Source organism: Hippopotamus amphibius, chromosome 10, assembly GCF_030028045.1.
Source record: "Hippopotamus amphibius kiboko isolate mHipAmp2 chromosome 10, mHipAmp2.hap2, whole genome shotgun sequence".
Classification (NCBI taxonomy): Eukaryota; Metazoa; Chordata; class Mammalia; order Artiodactyla; family Hippopotamidae; genus Hippopotamus; species Hippopotamus amphibius.
Genome location: NC_080195.1, coordinates 63,190,072 through 63,204,249, shown reverse-complemented (window position 1 = coordinate 63,204,249; position 14,178 = coordinate 63,190,072). Strand labels below are relative to the sequence as shown.

Below are 14,178 nucleotides of genomic sequence, written 5' to 3'. Positions count from 1 at the left end.
AATGTACTTAAATGGATATATGATAACTGGATTTCTATTACTATAAACCTGTGGTAATTTTTAGGTAGAAAAGTAAGGGTTTTAAACTGTCTGGAAGTTAGATGTTGAAAGAATAGTGACAGTAGTTGCCTGGCTTGGCACAGTTAATAATTTAGCACTTTCAGTTCTCAAGGACAGCCCCCTTTGTCTACTGTTCATGTTTTAGGTATCTATAATTCCCCATTAATCTTTCCATCACCAGGGAGCTCTTTGGTGATCCAGCTAGTTCCCCTCTTGGCACAAAAAAGGTTTGGATTGATGTGAAGAGATCCAGGATTTAATGTCTCAGATTTAGCCACATTTATCACCTGTTTGAACTGCATATTGTGGTGTTCGGATATTCCATTGTCATAGGCAGAATTTTGCTCCAGATTCTCCAGGCTTATGTGATTCTTAATAAATGCAAAGGTAGGGCAAAGGTGGTTTAATTCTAACCAACCTGTTAGCAATCTAAAGCTCCTGGTCTCCAAGAGTTGAACATCTCCATAGCAAAGCATAACACTCAGTTATTCACAAAGTAAAAAAAAAATTACTCAGGGCCTCCATGGCCTTGATTTGAAGCTGTTAGAAATTGACTTCTTCTTTTAAGGAAAAAAAAATGCTTTCCTAAAAAGATGTTGGGAAGTCTTATTTAAGAGTTGCAAAAGCTATTTTTCCTTAATATGGAATTCTAACAAGTACATGGAAAGTGTTTAAAATGTCAGTAAAGACAACATAGGGAAGATATACAAAATTCAAAATTGTATTCAATTTTCAAATCATAGAATCTAGTGTTAATTAACGGTAGAAGGGGTTGGTATAGACTGTGAGAAAAGCAATGTGGGAAGAAATATACAAATAGCTGTTGCAGTTTTTTAAAGACCCGCCTATACAGATAAGAAATTGTCACCAGTGTAAATGCTGTGTGAGGGGCTGTGAAGTGATTTACTGTGTCTTTATCTTCCTGGTTGGAGGTGAGAGAGGGGAATGAAGGCCAATATATAAGGGGGGCGTGGGGGGGAACTCTACAGTACAGCCTGGTCTCAGCTGGAGACATAGAGGTAAAATCATAGCAGAGAGTAGTAATAATGGGTCTTCAAGGTCATCTGGACCAAGCTTTTGATGCTTGAAGACCTTCCACAGTTTTCCTGCTTAATCAATTGCTAATTTTGTCCTTGAACAGTTCTGGTATTGAATCTTTCTCTTTTTGTGAGGTGAAAACCAGGACTAGATGCTGGGCGTAATTACTCTTAATCTGGTACTATTATTGGTCCCATAGTTCCCATCTTCTCTCTAAGCAAGAGAAAAATGAGTATGAGAAGCATTAAAGTGTTACACCTGTCTCACATCATCATTGACCAGTTTCTGTGTGAATGCTAACAAAATTCCAGTTCTGTGTTCCCTTAAGCATTACTTTCCCATAAAGTACCACCCAGTTCTTCTTAAGTGAAGCCTGAGGTTTCAGGAATGGCCAGCCACCTGACTTCCTTCCAGCTACCTCATCCCGTGGAAAGTTGTAGACCCTACCCCAGTCTAAAATAACAACACAACCAGAATCTGAATAGTTCTTTTCAGGATCTTTTCAAAGGGCTATTTTTGCTGGTGCCCAGAGTAAGAGAAGCCAGGTGAAAGCTGGCAAAGTTTGCAGTGACAGGGAAATCCCAGAACCTGGAGTTCCCCCCTGGCAGCGCCCTCAGTGATTTGGGTAAGTTTACATTAGTTAAAGGGTTAACAGTGGGACGAATTGGGGTCATCAAAGTGAGTAAAGAAAATTGCCTGAATTCTCCAATGTATTTTATAATTGCCAAGTATCTGGGTGTGGAGAATGTCTTAATATTGCATACCATCTGTTTCCTAATTGTTTGGACCACTCTATTGCACTCTACTGTGTGCTGTCTAGTTCCCGAATTGTTCCTTTATTATATAGATCTTATCTCACCAACAAGTCATTTATTGGTTCAATTCACTTTTTGTAATCAGTGTCGTCTCTCTAAATCCTAGTCCATTAGTAGGTCCTTAAAAGGTTGATTTGGGATCAGGAGGTCTTCCTAGAGGAGCTACGTAAGAGCTGAGGAAGGATTTGCCCACCTCTCAAGGACAGATTTTGTAGTCACCGAATCCAGACAGCTGGGATAATGCTGCAGGCAGAATTCTTTGACTCCTCACTGAGATTTACCTTCCAGTTTGAGAAATGCTTTAATAGGATATAAATGATGTGTCTTTTATTTTCTCTTAGATTGTGATTTGGGTACACATCAGACAGTGACAGGTTTTACTTATTTTTTTCCTTAAAGTCAGGGTGATCAAGCATGTTTTATTTACTCCAGTTGGTTCCTTTTCAAATCCTCACCCAAACTTACTTTTATTCTAAAACTGTATATTACATATTTTAAAATCCAGTAAATACTTGGACATATGTAAAAACCTTTTTTTTTTGTATTAAATATGTTCTGAATTTTTGTGTATACTTAAAAATATTTGCAACAACCACAGGAACGTGTGTGCTGCTTTAGGAGTATATGGCAGACGTGTAGTGCGCTTCCCTTACATGTTGTGTTGCTCATGGGAATGACAAGCTTTCATGGTATGTGTTAAACTGTAACCTGCCTGTTGTGTTCAATGTAGAATGCTGAATTGAGTTGAGAAATCATGTTTGTTCCACCCTGTGTCTCAGAATAATTAGATGGAGATGGACGTGCTCTCCATCAGTAAAGCATATTTGTTTTGAAAGACACAGCACTCATGGGCTGTCAGTCATAACTACTTCTGAGAGCACTTTAGGAGCTGCAACATCAATATTTACAAAATGCAAAGTAAAGAAAAGTACACTGAGTCACAGATACATATGCTTTCCTGTTCCCTGATTCCCTCCCTTCCCCAGTGTATGTAGTATGTCTAAATCCATGTGAAGGACTATTTTGTAATATGAATGCAAATGTGGGAATTCTCTAGCTAAGGCCCTAAAAAAGTGCTAAAAAAGGTTTATAAAATGGAATTACTTTTCCTCTCAAAATAAATGTATTGGTTGAAAATTAAAATCAGTGATGCAGTTAGGTGGAAGAAAGTAGTTGTGCTTTGGGATTAAAGTCCAGAACCTTTAGGCTCTGTCCCTCTTTTGCCCCTCGAGACATTGGCAAGGTTATGTAAATCTCTCTGAGGCTCTTCTTACTCAGCTGTAAAATGGTCTTAATTATACCCACTTAATAAGATTGTGTAATATTAAATAAGTTAATATACGCAATAAATGCTTTGTAGGTTACAACGTCATTTATGATTGAGAAGTAGCAATTAACGTAGCCTAGAGGTTTTTAGAGCAGCACTGATTTTTCTTATTAGAAAATACATTTAGAATTTATTAGTGAAATGTACCCAAATTTTGTATTATAAAGAGCTTTATTATAATAATCAAAACAGAATTTCTTACATATGTCAGCAAAATAACTTCTATCTTTGAAAAAAGAAGGTGAAAGAAAAAAAATAGTGTGGGCATATGGGTAGCAGTGGCCCCTGTTGTTGACTGTATTCTGCCATTAACTCTTGCTGTGGTGACAAATCACTGTGTGTGTGAGTGAGACTGCTCTCTCCTGCTTGCCCTCTCTACGCAATGCCGTTTGTGTAAATATGGAAAGACTTGGTTAGATATTCATTGCAGAGTGCTGTGGAGATTCCAGCCTAAAAGGAACTACATTAATGTGAAATGGTCTTAGTAGAGTTAAGAATCCTACTTAGGGGGAAAATGATACTAAATTTGAAAATTCCTGGCTTTAATGCAATATTTGAAAGACTGTTCTCCCTAAAATCAGCTAATGCCATGCCTTAATGATGTAGAAGAGCTTCTTAAGTGATTTTCCCGATTTATTTGGTTTATAATTTTTTATAGAGGAGCTTTCGTTTTCTTTGTAATATAAAGCATTGCCTTTGTATTTAAATAGGATGCTATAGGATAAAAGTTCGGCCAGCAGAGGGAGCAGACTTATGTAAATTAGGTTATAAGAAAAATATTCCCAGATGCCTCAGTAAACATGTATCTTGTGGGTAATGCCCATTCTCATACTGTGCACTGAGAGAAAAATGGAAGGAAGAGTGAATTTAGGGTCATCCTAAAACATCTAGCTATTTATATTCTCACTTTGGTAGTTTTCAAAAGGGAAAAAAATGGTAAAAGCAAATGGTATGCAAATAGGAACTTATTAATTCTATGAAGTGAAGAACTTTTTAAAACAAATGTCATGAATTTAATACATTTAATGAATTAAAAAAAGCTTTTAGTACTTGGCACCGAAGTTAGAGCACATTCAGACCAAACACTTTAAAGGCCTATAACATATAACACCTGAAAGGAATATAAATGGAATGTATAATGCTCTGAACAGGGCACTGTTATGACTCTGAATCAACAAATAAGCACTTTTGTATCGTGTGTATTGTCAGAAAATTGGAATATGTTTAAGAAAAAAATTTCACCAAGTGTGAAGCAAGTATAAAAACATGGTTTTCTGCTTAACTCTAGTTAAACAGAAACTGTAAATGTATCATAGCTCCCTATGTATTCTAATTAATTTCTTTGGCAAATGTACTGTCTGATACAAAATCATTAAGTTAATGCTTTTTCAAGCATTTTTTATTAAATACATAATCTATTCAAGGCAGTAGTCCAAGCATTTGGAAATATAAAGATAAGCAACCTCCTACCTTCTTAAAATGTGTGATCTGGTAAATGACAAGTTAACTCAATTCTAGTGTGCCAAAGTGTGAAGCAGGTGGGCATTGCAGAAGCTAGGATAAGCTGCTTCAGTCAACACCATAACTACTGAAATAATAAATAGCAATTCTTTTTTACGTTGTGGAAAAATAGTTTTGTTTTTTTTTTTGTAACCATTAAGACTTAAGAAGTTTTGACTTATTAAGTGAACTAAATTTAACTGTAACTTAAAATTGTTTGCCATCTTTTTAGAGGAAACAGCAGTAGCTTAGGAAAAAGCGATTTCCACCTAGAGGTATCGTAGATTGTTGATTCTTAACTGGAACCATTATTTCTGGTTGTTTTTTATTACAATTAGAGATCAGGATGGTGAAAGACATCCAGACCTTTTTATTAGTTAAAAATTTTTTTAAGTAAGTATAAATGAAAAAATAATTTTTTAAACTGATCACTGAAGATGGAGTTTAATATACTTTTAAAAATAAGCACGCTCATTCTTACAATCTAAAGGGCTGTATGTAAACTAGTGCGCAGAAGATTGAATAGTGTTCAATGATGGGTACAGGAGAAAAGGGAATAGATAATTATTTCTCTTACGAGGTCAGAATTATTTATTGAGTCGTTTTGACATTTGCTGCCTAGAAATTGGTATTTCCAAAGAAGCAAAATTGCCAGGTGCTCTGGTTTGGTAGTTTTAGAATGCTATTTGAAGGTGGTGCAAGGAGTTTCTGAGATGGAGGGTCACAGGGCAGGAAGAAGGAGCAAGGCATGGTGAGGAAGGAGCAGAAAAGAAGCAGTAGCAAATGAGAAGCAATAAAGGTGACAGGAGGAGACTGCAGGGAGCAGACCTGGGCTCTTCACTGAAGAAGTAAGTGTTTACCCACAGTGGGCCTGGCTCTGTGTCAGGCCATGCAGATACCATGGTGAACATTATACAGCCTTCGTTCTCAGTCAAAACCTAGTGGGGTATGCAGAGGGAAACACATCGTTTCATTGGGGGATATTGAGTATAGGGTGCTTTGGGGACACCAAAGAAACACCTGTCTCTCGGACTAGGAAGGGCCAGTGGGGGCTTACATGAGATCCAAGCTCCACCCCGAAGCAGGGATGTGAGCTCCACTGCGAGGAGACAGTAGTGCAGATGCTAAGAGCTGAGAGTCCCTGGTGAGTTCCAGGTGATGGCATGTAGCACAGTGTAGGTAGAGCTTTAAGCGTGAGAATTGAGCAAAGAAACATGAGCCATAAAACTAAGTAGGGACGATGTCAGGAAGAGTCTTGTATGCTATATGAAGGAAGAGGTTTGGACATCTTCCTGAGTACGTTGAGGGAGTATTAAAGAGATTGATGCAGGAGAAGGACATGAGCAGGTATTTGTAGTGTGCAGAATTGAAGTCAGCGTGGGTATAGGAAAGATCAGAATGCTGAGCCAGTGTGGGGGATGGAGAGGAGCAGAACATGTAAGAGGTAGAAGGGACAGAACGTGGTGAGAGGTTAGGTATCGGGCCTAGAAGCCAGTTGCAATGATTTGAATTTATGGTGAGAAACTAGAAGAGATATGTATATGTTTTCCAGATGTTTCTGGGAAAGGAAGGAGTGTCCGGTTTCTGTGTACCATGCGGGCTCTGGCGTGTTCCCCATGGATATGGTGTAGACAGAAGCCTGGCCCAGGCAAGGTGTTCTCTCTGAGAGGCTAGAAATCAAAGATGTAAGCTTGACTCATAGTGAGATAGAGAAGCCAGAGCCTGTGGTGCAGTTAGAATGAGCTGTGAGTACTTTCTAGGAAATTAATCCTGGGGTTTAGAACCAAGAAGATTAGGAACCAAGTCAATAAGTGAAGTGTGAGGTGAGGTGGAGCCTGTGAACAATGTTAGTACCAGGCGGGCCAATTCTTGGCTGCTAGTTTTGTGGCTTGGTGTTATGCAGTCTCCTGGCCTGATGACTGGAGGCCAATTTGTACCAAGAAAGAGGACTAGCTAAAGGAGTAGGGGGATTCAGAGAGGGCTTTGGACTTGAGGTTGTGTACAGACCAAAAGAGAAGGTATTAACTAAAAGGAACTGTGGATAGTTCATCAATAGTTTATCAAAGAAACTGAAAGACTAATGGCTCAGGGTAGCAGGAAAGATGAGAAGCACAGACTGGGAGTGAGAGAAGGAGCTGACCTTGAAACTCTGCCTTTGAGATAAGATAGAAGGAAAGAAACAAGTATTGAAATTGGTAGGCAAGGTGGGACTTTGGGAGGGTCCACATATGAAGACCTTTCTGTTAACCAGGAGGCAAAGATATTTTCTTAGAATGACTAAGATTATGGTGGGAAGGACAGTATGGAGAAGCTTGGGCTCTGGGGAGAGAAGACCTAGGTTTGAATCCTGGCTCTACCACACACTGGCAGAATGGCCTTGGGGCATGTTGTTTAAGCTTTGTCACTCTCAGTTGCTTCCTGTATAAAACATGACCATTATACTTCTTTCTCCAAGAGGTATATGGAGGATTAAAGATAGTAATTCATATAAAGTGTTTAACAGGTAGCAAAGTTTTAATCAAGATTGTTATTATTAGGAGGCAATATTGTGTAATGGTCCAGAACCAAACTCTGAAGCCACGCTGCCTGAGTTTGGATACTGGCGCCACCAATTATGTGCTAGCGGTGTGACCTTGGACATTCTCTAATGTACAAGCATAATGCACAGTTAATCAGGTGGTCAGTAAATATGTATTCAGCTTCATTGACAATAAATGAGACGACTCCATGAGCTTGTCTTCTTGTGCTTCAGCTTCTTGCCGATGTGATAATTGTCTCACCATTTTAATACATAATATTATAAAAACCTTCCTTAACTTACAAACTAAACAAGGCCTCAGTTTTTCTCATCCATAAAAAGGAGATTATAATAGTACCTACCTCTTAGGCTTGTTGTGCTTTAAGAGAATTAATAAATATAACGCTCTTAGCTTCTGGCACATAGGAAGCAATATATACATAAGCATTATATATGTAGAAGCATTTTATACATACATATACATATATATATATAAAACTTATTATTGTCCTCACTCATTGTCATCAATAGGGGTTGAGTAGGAACCAATAAATTATAATGGCCACCATGGGATTGCGTGGGACTAAGACAAGTAAAGATTATGAACTAGCACTGAAGACCAACCTGAGATTGGAAACTTTTTATAGTAGTATGAGACCATGGGGGCAGCTGGCAACCTGGGGATAGACTGGGAAAGAAAAATGGTTAGATGAGTTCAGAGTTGAGGTTAATTAGACCAGTTATGAAAGGGAAAGAGAGCTAGTGAGCTGAAGGTACTATGATATTCTATTTTGAGAGAATAATGAGAGTCATTGGCAAATAACCAGAGAAGGGAATAAAGCTATGAAAACATGTTTTTGGACTAATACCGACAGCTGTTTGGAAGTGACTTAGATTTCATTGTATTTATTATGTTGCCTTGTCAATTCGCCTGTTTCTCTTCTCTCTCCCCTCCCCTCCTGAGCAACCCTTCTGGGTTCTTATTTTTCCTTCTCTGCGTATTGTCTTTTTAAACCTTTTATCTCTTCTGCCTTCTAGCAAAACAAGGTAAAGAAAAAGCATTATAAGAAAGCAGAAATGTATTGTTTCTGTGTTTACTTCCTCACATACTCCCTGTCTAGCACAGGGATGTTTTGCTCTGACAGATCCAGAAAAAAGCATGTGGCATTTTTTTGACCCTCAGGGGTCTCTGTGGGAGGAATTCATATGGAATCATTATGCATATATTGTATGGGAAGATGATCGTTATACAATCAAGTGTCAAAAAATATTGGCATAGCCATTAAATGTGGGTGATCAAAAAAGTGCTCAGGAAGGAAAGGGACAGGAGCTGGGGCAAATAAAGATAGTTCCTCAGAAATGGGAGTTCAGAGGGACTTGCGCAGAAAGTGAGAATGGGTGTGGGGGGGTACAGGGTGCAGGCCTGGGAGAGCTGAGGAAGCCCAGGGCAGATGAGGCAGACAAGACGACACCAGCCTGGCAGGAGAGCAGAGGCAGCAGGGGCGATGGTTGAATAGAGGTGAGGCTGGACACTTAACTCCCACAGTGCATAGCTCAACATGTGATCAATAAATACCACGTTCAGCTGCATCGAGGATAAATGAGGATGAGAATCCCATGAGCTTGTCTTGTTGTGCATCAGATTCTTGTCAGTGTGATAGTTATGTCCTAACCATGTAATACATGGATTTTTCTTAAAAAAGCACCTTTGTTAATTTAGAAACTAAAAGAGGCAAATGTGCTCTGGTAGCCTGTTGAAGAATAGGAATTTGGTGACTTTGTTATGAAGAATGTAAACGCCACCATAAAATTAAAAGAAAACAGAGAGTTGGGCTTTTGTGGGAGGGCGATGTGGTGGGGAACATGTTCCAGCGTGTTACTGAATTCTCTGTGTAAGTAGTTTTTCTTCCCTAAGCCACTTCTTTGGTGCCTTATCTCTTTCAAGGTAGCCGTTGTCTCTATCTCTAGCCTAGAGTAGCATGCATTTTGAGAGCCATGATAAGCTCTTCTAAGGCTAAATGTCATGGAGTGTAAGTATTAGAGATCTTTACATATTCCTTCATGAAGGAAGGGCACAGGGACCAGAACTGCCAGTCTAGCTAAGCCATTCTTTGAATAGTGGGTGTCTTATTAGTATTCATGAAGAGCATGTAGATAACATCTTGACAGAGCTAAAGTTTCAACTTGAAGAGCTACTGCTTTTCAGTAAGGAGTGTATTTAAAGACACTCTTTGCATGAATAGAGTGACGGAATTGCTTCTGAAATGAGAGTATTACTTTTTTGAATGAGATTTTTTCATTTAATCTGTCTACAGTTTAGAATTGTCATTAGAATTTATAGTAAATAATAAGGATTAGCACTTTAGGGCTTGAATCTTCAAAGAGTTTTAAAGTTAATATAATTTAATTGTTGCTTGGAGTCATCAGAGATGTACACTTAGTTTGCTGCTGTGAACCCTTGAAAGTGTTCACTTTCCAACCCTTCAGTGCTCCCTTCAGGTAGTTCCATGGCTCATAAGCTATCTGTTCTATGGGAAATGCCCAGAGCATCAGCAGATGGAAGGCTTTATATTAGAGCTTCTCGTCCTAGGTGAACATTTGGGCTCTTGCATTAGGCTTCCTGGTTCTAGTGCCAGTTCCTCTGCTGCTAACTGTGTGACCCCAGGCAGGTAGCTTAATCCTCAACTGGGATGCATAGTATAGTACCTGCCTCAAGGTTTCTTATAAGGATTAAATGAGATAATGTTAAATATGAAGCAAATAGTATTTAATAAAAATTTGCTGTGTATTAGTATTGTTTTTAAAATTATCCTTAGGAACAATTCATTCTAGGAAGTTGTTATATGTGGTTAAGTGTTAGGTGAGGAAATCAGAAGCCATAAATACCCTTTTCAGGGCCTGCTGTGTACCAGGCTCAGTTTGAGGTCCTGGGACAGAAAAGGAAGAAACCGTGATACCTCCCCTCTAGAAGTTCACAACCTATTGTGTGGGGGGTAGTGAGGACACTGAGAGCTGAAGAGCAAAGACTGATGGACTTTGACTTAAGGTTTTCACAGAAAGCTTTAGAAGGGAAGTGATATTATGATCTGGGCTTTGGAGGAGGATGTCCATTTTGGCAGAAAATGGGAGAATTTTAGGAAGTGTGCAAGGCAGTGGAAGCAAGGAGTGTCTTGAAAGCAGCAGCTCTCTTGAAAGATTTTTAAGCAGGTTTGGTCTAACTTGTGGGAAGCTCTAGAGCTACCAGATTTTCACTGTTTCTTTGCACTGGTTTTTTTCTCTTCTCTGTAGACCCGAGACAGCTCTGAAGCTTTGCAGTCTTAGTTGGACCCAGGAGAAGCCTTTCTTGAGGTTAGAATGTATGGCTGTCTAACAATGAGATTTCGTGGGCCTCCCTTATCGTCCCCTGTCTCATTTGGTCTGAATTTCCATTAATATGACTTGAATGGGGTTTTATTGGACATTTAGGAAACAGTTTAAACTCTAAAATACCCCTGTGACAGTTAAATTTACACAGTGTTTTAAAAGCTGAAGTGTACTGATTGCCTAAGTTGTGAGACAAGAGGGTAGAAAGACTAGAGGATCTTACTCACAGAATTTATGACTGTGCCAAGGCTGTATTTCTGACTGTATATCACTCAGACAAAAGAAAGGAAAAACTCTCCACCTTTCTTTTTCAGTTTCTGAGGCTGGAGGTTGTATCATCTGGGAAGCATGTGGACCACTGTTAAATGGGAGTCCTCTGTGCTCTGTCTTGAATAGCATGTTAGGCTGAGTTAAGCGAGCACGTGCTGCCTATTAATTTAAACCCATACTCCCTCTGGAAAACTTGTGGGTAAAGGGAGGATTTACTAACATGGAGTGAGAACCTTCTAGGTGCCAGGCTGTTCTGGGTGGTATATATAAAAAGTGTTCTCACAGTAGAGCTATTACTTAATTTTTTAAAAATAAATTTATTTATTTATTTATTTTATTGGCTGTGTTGGGTCTTTTTTTGCTGAACGCAGGCTTTCTCTTTAGTTGTGGTGAGTGGGGGCTGCTCTTCGTTGTGGTGCGCGGGCTCCTCATTGCCGTGGCTTCTCCTGTTGTGGAGTACGGGCTCTAGGTGCGTGGGCTTCAGTAGTTGCAGCACATGGGCTCAATAGTTGTGGCGCACAGGCTTAGCTGCTCCGCGGCATGTGGGATCTTCCTGGAGCAGGGATCGATCCCCTGTCCCATGCATTGGTGGGTGGATTCTCAACTACTGTGCCACCTAGGAAGCCCTATTACTTAGTTCTAATGTGAGGGAAGATCAGCAAGGTGAATAACTTTACAACAAGCAGTTAGTGGTAGAGGCAGGATTCTAAATGAGGCCCGTTGGCTTCAGTGTCCAATTTTTCTTTTGTTAAATGTGGTATTTATGTTGTCCTATTTCTTCTATGATATTTCTTCTTTAAATTTCTCATGAAGTTTGACCTAAGAAAAGGTCTTCATGAGTGGGCTCTCTGCATTTGAAGAATATAGGTAAATGAAGTTTTTCGTAATTTATCACCAAGTTGATTTACATTCACTTAAGTATTATGAGTATCTAATTAGGGTAACTCATCCTGGCAAAGAAAAGGGAACACATGGATTGGTGTGTTTTTATAAGTCAATATTCAGTACAGTTGACCCTTGAATGCACGGCTTATATAACTTTACAGTCACCTGCCTGTATCCCAGGCTCCCCCTTCTGTAGATTCAACTAATTGTGGATCATGCAGTAATTTAGTCTGTTTTTATTGAAAAAATTTGATGTATAGGTGGCCGCCCACAGTTCAGACCTGTGTTGTTCAAGGGTCGAATGTATTTTGGATAGGGACCTTCAGTCTCCATCATTTGATAATCTCAGCAACAAAATTTTATCATATTGAGTCTTTCAAGTACAGAGTCCACTGATAGTTAAATAACCTGATTTCAGTTACTCTCGAGTTGCAGTGCAGAAAGGAAGAAGGACCCGTTTTGAATAAAGTCCCCCAGTTGCTTCATTCATTATGTGTAGGTTGCTAGCTTAATTTGCTCTTGTTCCGGAACAAGAAGCCAAACTTTATAATGTGTGGCAAAGTAATTACAAAGGTAGGCCTCAGTTACTGTCAAAGAATTAACATTTTTTCCTCTTACTCATTGTTGACATAAGGGAAGTGATATGCTTATCTCAAAGTTCTGCCTTCTTTGGCCTTTGCTTTCATTCTTCTCTCTTGCTTTCTCATCACTTCTGAATGATAATCAGGAGCATCACACCACCCGGCCCCCCCCCCCCCACTCCTTTTGCCTTCTTTTAACAGTTTGAAAATAGATCCGTGGTGAATTAAAAAGTCATCAGATAACTAAGTTATTAAACTATCCAGTTTATAATTTGGGGTATTTCATGGTCATTCGATCTGATACACTTTTCTTGGCTATTTTGTCCCAGGTTTACTATCTTCAATTCACTTATTTTATTCATCTTTCATTCATGCTTAAAATACTTACTTCCCCCCTACTTTGTTCTAGACTCTGTGCTACACATTGTCAGTCTTATTTTTCCCACAGTCCAGGTGGCCGGCGGTTGTCCCACAGAACATGACACCTTGTTCTGCGTTCAGTGTTATATATAGTTTTCAGACCTCCTTTTTTCCCACTCAGGAAGGAATATCTGAATTCACAAGAATGAGAGAGATGGGGTTAATTTTGAAGCCATTCTAGTGTATAAAAATAGTGAATTATCACCGTAATTTAGCATGGAGTTTCCTATGGTTGTTTATAACAACCCTGACAACTAACTGATCTTGATGGTCTGGTAAGCCAGAAGCTTCTGAGCATATAAAGGTAACTGGTCTTGGATCATCAAGAAAAAAGCCTAGTGATGGAGGTAGGATGTACCCCAATAATTGTAATTCAAGGGAAAATGTGGTAAGTGTCGTTAGCAACACAGAACCCTTCTGTTGTATTTCTGGGGATGGAAAGATTAATTTTGGGAGTATCAGAGAAGACATACAGTATCGTAGGAGCTATGTGGAAAGAAACAGAACTGTGGGGTGGGAGGAGGTGAAATGTGATTATTTCGAATCTCAAAGCCACATATACCATCCACTCATTTGATTCTTGATATTCTCTTTTCTGTTTGAATATTGAAATTACACATAATTACATACAAAGGCACATACATTTAAACACATTCACACATAATTAAATGGCATAATCAAAATCCTTGAGGCTAAATGATATATTTTTCTCTAGGTGCTGGCATTCACTTTGACCTCTCCAGTTGATAACAGCTTGCCTGACTTACAGCTTCCCGCTGATTTCTTTTACTATTTAAAAAATGTGTTATATCATAAAATATTGGGTATTAAAACCCAGTATGGGTTTAATTACCACTCAAGCATCTCATCCTGAAGTGATTAATAAACCACAAAAATAACTGTTTCCTCTTCTCTCTGTATAGTATTGGTATTTTTGGAAGTTGAGTTGCCTATGCCAAGTTTCATTTGTGGATAGACTGGGAATTGTTAAATGATCTATCAATTCAAAGAAGTTGTTGTTCCTTTATTAGGAGCATACCAGATAACTAATTCCATTTAGAGTTTCCAATAACTTCTACTTTTGAGGCAGCCACATGAATCATGTAATTGCTTCAGATACTTAGTAGAAGTTTCTTGCTAAGAAAACCACCTGAACATGTTTTTCTCCCCTCCCTACCCCCTTTTTTGACTAGACACAGCTTTTAATAAAGAGGATTTTTATCAAGATGAAGATTAAAAAATTATTAAAGTGAAGATTTTATTGTAGTATAAGAAATAATATGAATGTCTATCAATCGTGGAATAATTGAGAAAATCGTGATACATTCTTATTTCAGAATAATATATAGTTATTACAGAATGAGGATGATCAAGGTGTATTGACTTAGAAGAGCATGATAT

General features: G+C 38.8%; 1 protein-coding gene across 12 annotated transcripts in view; it reads left to right on the top strand.

The window, feature by feature from the left end:
• The window catches only part of BBX (BBX high mobility group box domain containing), a 268,773-nt gene that overhangs the window by 156,825 nt on the left and 97,770 nt on the right, over nt 1-14,178 (top strand). Inside the window, exon 5 of one of the 12 annotated variants that reach the window (XM_057696542.1) lies at nt 10,547-10,606. The exons of the other annotated variants lie outside the window; for them this stretch is intronic. The gene's annotated coding sequence lies outside the window, so the exon portion shown is untranslated. The remainder of the gene's footprint in view (nt 1-10,546; nt 10,607-14,178) is intronic. 12 annotated transcript variants of the gene reach the window in all.